Genomic DNA, 10,570 nt, shown 5'->3' with positions numbered 1-10,570 from the left:
ATTGCCATGTCTGAGCCAGCCTTGTCAAGTGGGCTGCTCTCCTGCTGTACGTTACCATCTTGTTTGGCAGCAGGGCAATCACTAGCCATCTCAATGCCGCCTTCAGCCATGGTAGCAGTGTCTGTATCTCTTGGCGTAGTCCTCCTCAGCTTCTTCCAGAACCTGAGAAGAGTGCCTTTCTTTTTTGGGCCCTGAACATTTTTTTGTTTAGGGCCCTGCACCTTTGTGCAACTTAAACCCATAATGAAATTATGCAAACGATATAGCTTAGATTCTCTTTCACCAGTGCTTCCTTTGAGAGAGTCTCTAAGAATGAAATGTGAAGGTGCAATTGCTTCTTATATAGAAAAATCTTCCTTCGATGACATCACTGACCAGTTCCGGAATTCTGTTCTGTTGACATCACAGAGGGCCCTCCATATAAGGCATTTGTCATTTCATTGTTTATACCAGTATAGGGTATGCTGATTGATTAAAAAAATAATATAAAATTATTATTTAAAAAAAAAATACCTGTGTGTTTAGAAAAATAATACCTGTGTGCGTGTGTGTGTTTTCCCTTATCCTACCAATACTATCCACATTATTACTTAAAAGCTTGTTTGACATCCTTTAATGCTGGTAGTTTTCAGTAACTTCAATTAAACATGAATTGTGTTAATATGATGAAACTAATATGGGGTCATTTTGACCCCAATATAATATAATTGAAATTATCACATGGTCATTTAAACTTCAACACTTTTAAGTATGTATTGACTTGAAAGTAGGGTGTCATGGAGGCTTAGCTGGTGGCCCTGTTGTCTGTCACCGATGGGTTTGGGGCTTTGAATCTCATCACTCCTTGGCAGGGGTGCCGTAATGGCAGGGGAAAGTTACAATGATTCCAAGGGCCCCTGAATGACAGGCGGCCTAAAAAATTGGGAGAATAGCTGGATTGGTCTGGACTGGGGGGCCCAATATGATATGCCTTCATGGGGCCCACAATCTCTAGCAATGCCCCTGCTGCTCGGTGTATGCATGAATGTTTTCCTGCAGACATTGTTTAGGCTAATTGGTGCATCTACAATTTCCCATAGTGTATGAGTGTGTGTGTATATGACCTGTGATGGACTAGCATCCTGCCCAGGATGTACCCCAGCCTTGTGCCCTGTGCTGCTTGGCACGAGCCCCAGGTGACTCTGCCCAGTACAAACAAACTGATGGTTGGGTGATTTTTCGGGTCTGGACGGCACAGAGGCTCAGGACACATAAGTTACATCACACCTTTGGGGGCTGGGAGTCAAAGATCACTTTTGCTCTGTGTGTGAGGTTTGCATGTTCTCCTAGTGTTATATGAATTTTCTCTGGATCCTCTGTTTTACTCCCAAGATTGAAAGAGGTGTACTTAGGTAAATTAGTGTCTCTAAATTGGCTTGTGTGTGTGGGCGTGTGTGCGCCCGGTAATGATCTTTGCGGTAATGATGCCGGTCCTTGCTTTTGCTGCTCCAAGCTCCCTCGCAGACAGAACATCATCTTACCGTAGGAACAGCAGTATCTCAAGTTGTTGACGGAGCACATGTGGAAATCTGTGGCTGCTGCATCTGTGTCTTCAAATTTAGTCCTTGATTCTGTGTGATACTTTAAATTAGGACCCTAGAAAACATTAATTGAACAAATAGTTCCATTTATTACAGTAGCATAAGTGGAAATTTGTGTTTTTAAAAGCACTAATCAAACCAGAAATAGCAAACAATGATGCGACATTATGAGGAATAAATTGACATACTCATAAAAAATTGGAATGATAAAAAAAAAAAACACCAGATAGAGTGACAAAAATCCTCTCATTCAAGGCAGTAGGATGAGGGATTTACACACACACACACACACACACACACACACATACATATTGTACTGCCATTGTTATGAGATAATCAATTTATTTATTTATTTATTTACTTTATTTTTTACATATTTTGCATATTCACTTGCCAGTGCTTTTAATGTTGATCAGTGTGTGTGTGTCGGTGTCTGTTTGGCTTTGCACAGATCACATTTGTTGATCAAAATGTCCCCAAAGTTTGGTAAAACTCGAAACTTACTTTTGGTTAAGGTTAGAGCTGGGTGGGGGTTATGTGTCCCGTCAATAGGATTAGAGTCTTTTTTCACCCATAGAAATGAATGGAAGGTCCCCATTTAGATAGGTACACCAATATGTGTGTGTGTGTGTCTGCGTGTTTGTGTGTGTGAGCAGGTATACCTTACCTTATCGGGACACAATGTCCCCACAACATGATGATTACCTGTTTTTTTCCCTTATGGGGACCAATTTCCTGGTCCCCATCAGGAAAAACTCAATTTAATAAAAATCTATGACTCCAATGAGAAAAAAAAAATTCAACAACTGTAGTATTTTGCTTGGTTACTTATTTAGCATTTTTCCCATAAAAATGAATGAGCAGTGCCCAAAAACATATGATTACATGACTGTGTGTGTGTGTGTGTGTGTGTGGGACTGCATAGCCTTGGAAAGCCAACCTACTCTCAGGAGAGTCTAAGCCCAACTTTTTCACAGAGTTACTGGTTTAAAATATTTAGAAAAATTGAGGAAGCAAAAACTTCCAAATGGTGAACAATGTGGGAAGCTGTGGGCAGCTGAAACTGTCTGCAGGGGTCCATATATCACAGGAATCATCGGCACGACTCTGGAGCTGTGACATTTTAAAATGAGACCGTTATAGTCCCCCTTTTCTTAAAAAGCATTACGGAAAATCAGATCAGTGAGATTTTAAACAAGAACCCAGTGTCAAAGCTGCGGGAAATCAAAAGCCAGGCCTATGGCCACCGCTGATTGTGAATAGGACTTGGCTTCAGTAGACTTTCAAATATTTCTGCGTTTTTGAAGTTTTTCAAAATTAGTGAAATAGTATTTTATAATATTCTTTTCACTATCAAGTGTGAAGAATACTTCAGTTTGATCCGAAACGGTGAGTACAGTCCAGCTTGAGAAGTAATTCTTTTAGAGAAGCAGATTAATATGGTCAATAATTTTTTGAATATTACTTAAATATACTACGCTTCACTAACTGTATATATTGTGCGTAATTAATATGCAAAATATGAATGGCATATGAAAGGTGTATTGGCTCACTGGATGGCTTCATACCTCCACTCTGCATGTTTGCAGTTTGCACACTCATTTGTGAGGGAGCCTAATTGGGAGAGTCTTCGGTTTAAGACAGGTCATAAACGGCTGCTTGTCTTGTACCCTCAGATTCATAATGGATGTGAAAACGTGCATTGATTTCTTGGAGGAAAGACGAGAGGAGAAACTGAGGGAGATGGTGGATTTTATATTGCATGAATTAGAAGATTTAGAAAATTCAGCTTCTGAGCTGGAAATGGAAATCAAGGGGTTTTTGAGTAAGTGTACAGAAGAGATTGTTGCCATGAGAGAGAAAGAGAAGAAAGACAAGGCAGAGGAAGGAAGTGTGAAAGAAAACGAGAACATGAATGGAAGGATGAGGAGCATGGAGCCTAGGCAAAGGAGAGAGGAGAAGAAGAGGTGTAAAATAGGAGAACAGACAGAGATGGAGAGTGAGGAGGTCCACTCAAAAAAGAGGAAGGGATCAATGGAATTCCCATTGATAGTGACTAGAGGAGGAAAAAATGATGAGGAAGGGGATCAGCATATTGAAGGATGTCGTATTTCTTTATGTGTCACACTAACAAGGACATTTTTATTTCTGCTTTTCAGAGCTCTTCACCCTGGAAGCCATATAAACATGGTGCCTGTGGTTTCTGACCCACCTCCTCAAAGCGACGGCCTCTCTCCTGAGCCCTTAAATGATTTTTGTTTTTTACTTGTATTTAAATATATACATAATAAAACTTGCACCTCTGTGTTCTATGCTTCCTTGCTCACAGCCTTAACACGCTCTAAATAATCCTAAACTATATTTCAATGTTTAATTGGATTCAGCATGAACAGCCTCTACCATCCAGGCGCAAACAAATATGTAAAACATAGTATAGTGTGAACTTCTCCAACTTTCTTGATAAGAAACATGGTTCTTGTGGGAGTAACGCAAGTTTGCTGGGAGTGGTTGACCTAGTGAATAAATATAATGCAACAGCAAATAAATCGATGTGTAATTTACCTACAAAACATTCACTTATGTGCAATCAAACCAAATTAGTCGTAATAATGAAAACAGGCACAGCACTGTAATGTTAACATTACAACACAGAATAAATGGCTTAACGTAACAGGACAATATTAAGATAGCAAAAATGTATACAATAATATATGATGAATAATAAGCCAGCGATTTACTGTATGCTTTTACTTACCCGAGAATACACCAAGATACTTTGCCCACACTTTCCCCTCTACAGTTCATACCACAATGTTTATTATATTTTAGAGTAAAAATAAACAAAATATTAACACAAGCCAGATGCCATCCAAATTTCATCAAATTTTATCAACAAAGTTTAAAAAAACATAACAAAAATGTTAAGTACCCAGACAGAGTGATGGAATGAAATGAATCTGCACGTGGTGAAAGGTCATGTGACTGTATCGCAATAATTATAATATCAGATTAAACAGACAATTATGCAATTATTATTAATCTGAATAACTTTTAGTTTTGCTGATTTCACCATGATATGTTGCTATTTAGTACGGTTAAATGGAGTTTTAAACCCCTCTAAGGTACGAAATGACCCCAAAGAGTGTTTTAGGGTACTGCTTACTACAAAGTGTGCAAGAGTGTGTTCCAAGAGTGAGCAGAGCACTGCATCATGAGTCAAAGATCTGTTCACACCACTGCCTTGTTCTGTTCACATGCAGCTTTTGTTGTAGCTGCCAAATATCTGCACTAGCCCACATTGAAGGATTTGGTAACAGGTGTGGCTTCCCAAGTTATTCTTACCTTGCACCCAATCCCTCACTGTACACTAAGTGGGTATATAAAAATAAACAGATGAGTCTGAAACTCTTGCAGAAAATAGCTGTTAAAGCATTCATCGGTTTGTGTTTGTATAGTAATGTAAAACCTGTTATTTTGACAATGTGCGGACCACTTTATCAGTCCCCACAAGGGGAAACTAAGTTTTATAAAAATCCATGACTGCAATCAAAAAACTTTTCCTGTAGAAATGACATGAAAGTCCACACAAAGATATGAATACAAATGTGTGTGTGTGTTTTTTATTTCAAATTTCATAAAATGGTGCCTTCCTTTGGCAGTATGTTTAAATAATCTGTCCCTTTTCAATAACTGAAGTTCATGCAAAATCCACTGAGAACCACACAGCCCTGTTTGAGCACCTGCCCTTTAGACCGTGTGTGTACCTCACTAGCAGAAGGACATGTAGAGAATGGCAACAAGTAGAAGCTTATGGCATAAAAAGCAAGAGTATATTGGTCGTCCAAGATTAAAGCCATCAGTGCTGCTCCTCAAGCAGTAATAACACTTTACATTAAAGGAGCCCCCCTCTCAACATTTCATTTGGACTATAGACAAATATATTTTAAGAGGTGCTTCTCATTGAATGAAGGTAAAGCTCAGTTTTCAGGGATTTTATTCACAGGCCACACTGAAGGAAGGTGACCCAGCTATATACACCCAGTATGCACTGGGCCACCTGCCTACTGTAGAGCCCTGTCCTTTTGTGCTCTTCCTTCCCGTGCTCAGATGACCTCCTGCCAGAGCAGAGCCCATCACAACCACAACACTTCACTCAGGTGTCCTACTCTGTGTCTGAACTCCAAGAAGCATGGGGACACTTGAGACGGAATGGAAGTCCATCTCACATACTGTAGGCTATTTACAGACACGGGTTCTCCTACCTGCTTGCTGAACCAAGCCAAAGCTAATGTTACCATCTTTTAATCAGCAGGAGTTTTCACCACAAGGGGCGCTAAAAGAACATAGAATGCTTGTGTGGTGCATTTGCTAGTGATTAACACTGCGAGCCATTCACTATTAGTAGAAGTCATAAAATTACGATTTTGCCATCATTTCTGTAATGCAATTCCCAGTAGGCACTTCTCCATAATCTGGACCCAGGATTCATTTTAAAAATGGAATTTAGAAAGCAGCACTTCACTTTGATGTAAATATAGCACTACGTGAATGCTGATTTAATAAACAAGGATGTTGATCAGAAGAGGAACAGAAGGGATAAATAAACTCACCTAGTACTTCAGTATCCCTGTCACTCACATGCAGTCCATTCAGCCAGGGATAATTCTCCTCTTCTATGTTCATTGTTGTCATAAGATCTCTTTCATTCTATCATCTGTATGATCGTGGAGGTCCTCTGTACATGTTTGTGTGCTTTGTTGAATTCCTATTTTTATACATAGTATTCTGTGAAGTGTTTCTCCTTTAATATTATGTACTTCATGTTTGGCATTGGACCACAAACAATTCTGGTATGTTGGTACATAATGGCAGTAAAGTTCTGATTCTGATTATCCTATGAACAGATGAAATATACACTGCTGGTTGTGGGATTACCCCAGGAACAATCAGAATACACATCACAGATCCTGGGATTAGAGATTATCCCATGTAGAGGTAGAATACATATAATGCTTACTGGGATTAGAGATTATCCCATGTAGAGGTAGAATACACATTAGATTAGATTAGATTAGATTAGAGATTACCCCATGAACAGGCAGAATATACATCACAGTACCTAGGTTTACAGATTATGAAAAGGCAGATATAGTGCTGATATATGGGAATCACCGCCAGTAGTGGGTAAAATTAGGACACGCAACAAGTGTACAGAAACAAGTCCTGATTTTCAGAAGCAAAGCGGGGCTCGTGAAGATGCATGACAGTCTGTCTCCTCCCTGTCTTTAATCACTTGAACACCCCTCCCCCACAAACCTGTTTGATGTATGGCTCATTAGAACATGTGACCAGGAGCAGATGGCCAAAGGGTGTCATAATGGGGGAAACGTGACCAAACAAACTGTTCCATATGGATGGTGTGACACGGAGCCATCACTAACATTTAAGCAAAGGCACCTGCTGACCTGTAACTGTTGACCTGTGAGGTTAGTTGACAATCGTCTCATTCAAAGTGGAAGTACATCTCTGCCAGGGTGATCAGGGGTATGGGAAGCCAGGGGACAGAAAGCAACCTGCCTGGGGGGGTGGAGTGGGATGCAGGTAGCATGGGCAGACACACAGAAATCTCACAGCGGCAAACATACAGCTTTCCTGCCCCATTGGAGCATGATGGATTTATTCATTAAAGTTATGCTGTCCGGATCAGTGACAGGAAATTAACAGAGGACAGCCCAGTGATACAGGCTTCTGAACACATAAACTAAATAAACAGTAGTAGAGTGAACCAAGACAGCATATGTGACATGTTTGTATTCACATCTTTGTGGGGACCCTCCATTCAACAGGAGGATTATGAACCAAGGCGGTGTCTTGGACTGTGACAGCACAGTAACAACTCAATGACACAGAATTCTGAACAGACAAACTTTATAAAAAGTAGGATATTCAACTAAGAGAATGAATCACTGTCTGAGACACTAACATCACAATGACATCACAGGCTTCAGATCACACATTAAATAAACATGGATATTCAAGAGAATGAATCACTGTCGGTGACAGCGACAGCACAGTAACATTAGAGGCTTCTGAACACAAGAACCAAATACAGCCTGGAACCTGCACAGTGGGGTGATTTGGGTTTCACTCCAGAAGGCAGATGCGTGCAGGGATGCTAATTCAAATGTTAGCCTGCTTGTCCTCAGCTCAGTGTCGTGCAGCAGGGCTCTGTGAAGGGACCTTATTCTCCAGAGTGGTTTTAAAGGGGACCGTGCTTCAGAAACTGTTCCCACCTGTCATTAAGGGACTGCAATCCTTACAGTCTCAAGCCAGATGCCTGGCAGTTTGTTGGAATTTTTATATTATTTTAATATCAGTTTGTACCTGGGAAGTAATTTGTAAGAAATTTAAAACCAAATAATCAGAATGTCAAACATATAAAGAAAAGTAGCTAACAAGCTGTTGCTGCTGTTAAACTCTCTAGAGATAGACTGATAGATACAGGCTGGGAGATACACTTAGACCGACAGACACAGGTTGAGAGATGCACTTGATTGATGGATTCTGGCTGGGAGATACACTTAGACCGACAGACACAGGTTGAGAGATGCACTTGATTGATGGATTCTGGCTGGGAGATACACTTAGACTGACAGACACAGGTTGAGAGATGCACTTGATTGATGGATTCTGGCTGGGAGATACACTTAGACTGACAGACACAGGTTGAGAGATGCACTTGATTGATGGATTCTGGCTGGGAGATACACTTAGACTGACAGACACAGGTTGAGAGATGCACTTGATTGATGGACTCTGGCTGGGAGATACACTTAGACTGACAGAAAACAGGTTGAGAGATGCACTTGATTGAAGGATTCTGGCTGGGAGATACACTTAGAGTGACAGACACAGGTTGAGAGATGCACTTGATTGATGGATTCTGGCTGGGAGATACACTTAGAGTGACAGACACAGGTTGAGAGATGCACTTAAATTAACAGTGACACAGAGATATTGAGGGGATCCACTCTTCAAACAGGATCTCTGTGCTCCAGTTGGGATCTATGGCCTCCAAGCACTCCGCTCTTACTGCAGCTCAGCCAGGCTGGGCTGGGCCCGGCGAGGGTGGCGGGGGCCACTCGCACTCGGCCTTCTGTATGAGGGAGATCTGAGTGATGTGGGGCCTCTGACAGCCGTTCTCTGTGTCCTGCTGTCCTGCCCGCCGGCAGCGTGTGTGACGGTAAAAGACCTGTTACAGCTAGTATGCATGGAGTGGGTCCTTGCTGAACCACAGGCAGGCCAGGCCTCGTTCCACATCAGTGTTGTGTGCAGACCTCCCTGTGAGCAAAAACAAATGGCTAATTTAACATGCGCTCTGACAGGCTCCTGAGGGCCAGTGGGCCCAGGGTTTGCTTGTCCTCCTCACAAGCTGGAACAGCCGGGAGCCCGATCTGGATGGGCCCACTGCCAGGCCTACAAGAGCCGGCACGCTCAGCCACAGGTGTGCGCCGTGGCACTAGCTACCTAACGGACCCAAACCTTCATCTATCAGCACCAAACTGAGGGCATCGGTGACCCAAAACACATCAGAACCATATATTCTGGGGAAGTCGGTATGCGAGGAAACGTACTGGACCAGTGAACACTCATCATCTCATCAGAGATCGATCAACCATGCTCTTCATGTGACACTATCATCAGTACATGTGGCAAAAAAATCCCAGGTGCCATTGTGGGTGTGGGCACTGCCCCCTGGTGTTCAGTGAGTGTGGGCTCGACATACCGACAGGCATGTTTGAGAGTCTGCCTAAATGAATTAATTTCCTCCTTTTTCAACAAAATCAACTCAATTAATTTGCTTAAGGAGCAAAACAGTTTTGAAAGGGTTCGATAATTTTACCTGGATAATGAAATATTTACCTGGATAATGAGAGAACAGCCAGGGAGGAACTCTGGTTGTCTACGATACATCTGTCCACATGGACGTAGATCCTAGCCAGATCACAGACTCCCTCTACAGCACTCAGCCAGGGGACCGCTCTTCCAGGGAATGCTGAGAACATGAGACCCAAGAGGCGTGTTTTGGACAGAACAGGAGCAGTCAGTCACTGGGTATAATCAGTGAGATTGATGTGCACACCCACCAGGGATATGCACACAGCACTGTGTGTTCCTGTGGAGGGCTGTCATTTCGGGCTCTGCTATTGTGAGTTCCTGTGTGGAAGAAGAGAAGCCTTCCAAAGCAACACAGCACGGCTCTGTGAGTCACTGAAGGCAGTGTTACCCAAGCACACTGCAGCTCAGCGGCTCCACACGTGTCTCCAGCCCAGAGCATGCTGGGACTGCATGCAGACGACTCATGCATAGAATCAGCCCTCAATTTCTGGCACAGGGGCTCCATTACCATCACGCCTTAGGGTGTTCTGGGAGAGTGAAACACAGGGTCGACAGGGTCAAACAATGCATCGCCAGTGCTGGACCCAACACCATATTCAGTGTTGCTGGCGTGCCACAGGTTTCTGCTGGACCAGCAGTCTCCGCATGAGCAGCTCTCCATCCCAGCAGCATGGTGGGAAAACCGGCTGTGAGTGGCACCTTCACTCTGTACACAAACAAAGGCACAGACACTCACAGTCTATGGCTCACAGCAGATTTTTGGAGCCCTCTGGCATCCATTCCTGGGAAAGACAACATTCCATTTGCTGGGCTGCTTGGCCCGTCAGTGTTTTGATGAGCTCTCAGAGACTCGGCACTGAGGCTCGAAGTCCTGGTGCCTTTGTCTGAAGTTGCAATAGCGGCACCTTCACCAGCATTCACCAATGCTTCCCCGCACTTCCCCATGCATCCTGCTTTGGGACAGGTGGGGGGAGTCAGGGCGTGAGCGGTGTTTAGCACTGCTCTTAGTCCATCATCCAACGAGGTCAAGCTTCTTTCATTCACTTGGCAAAGGTGATTTACTGTCTGGCACTTTCTATAAATGTTAAGCT

The 10,570-nt window shown here is 42.8% G+C and overlaps 1 long non-coding RNA gene across 1 annotated transcript; it reads right to left on the bottom strand.

Moving 5' to 3' along the window:
• Window positions 1-7,588: 7,588 nt before the first annotated feature.
• LOC140586419 (uncharacterized) lies at window positions 7,589-9,852 on the bottom strand. Its single transcript, XR_011988224.1, has 3 exons — window positions 9,728-9,852; window positions 9,504-9,636; window positions 7,589-8,921 (listed from the first exon to the last, which is right to left on the bottom strand). It is a non-coding gene; the product is annotated as an uncharacterized lncRNA (long non-coding RNA).
• Between the last annotated feature and the right edge of the window lie 718 nt (window positions 9,853-10,570).

Source organism: Paramormyrops kingsleyae, unplaced genomic scaffold (assembly GCF_048594095.1).
Source record: "Paramormyrops kingsleyae isolate MSU_618 unplaced genomic scaffold, PKINGS_0.4 ups56, whole genome shotgun sequence".
In the NCBI taxonomy this organism is placed as follows: Eukaryota; Metazoa; Chordata; class Actinopteri; order Osteoglossiformes; family Mormyridae; genus Paramormyrops; species Paramormyrops kingsleyae.
The sequence above is the reverse complement of the archived record's forward strand: the minus strand, read 5'-3'. Positions and strand labels throughout refer to the sequence as shown.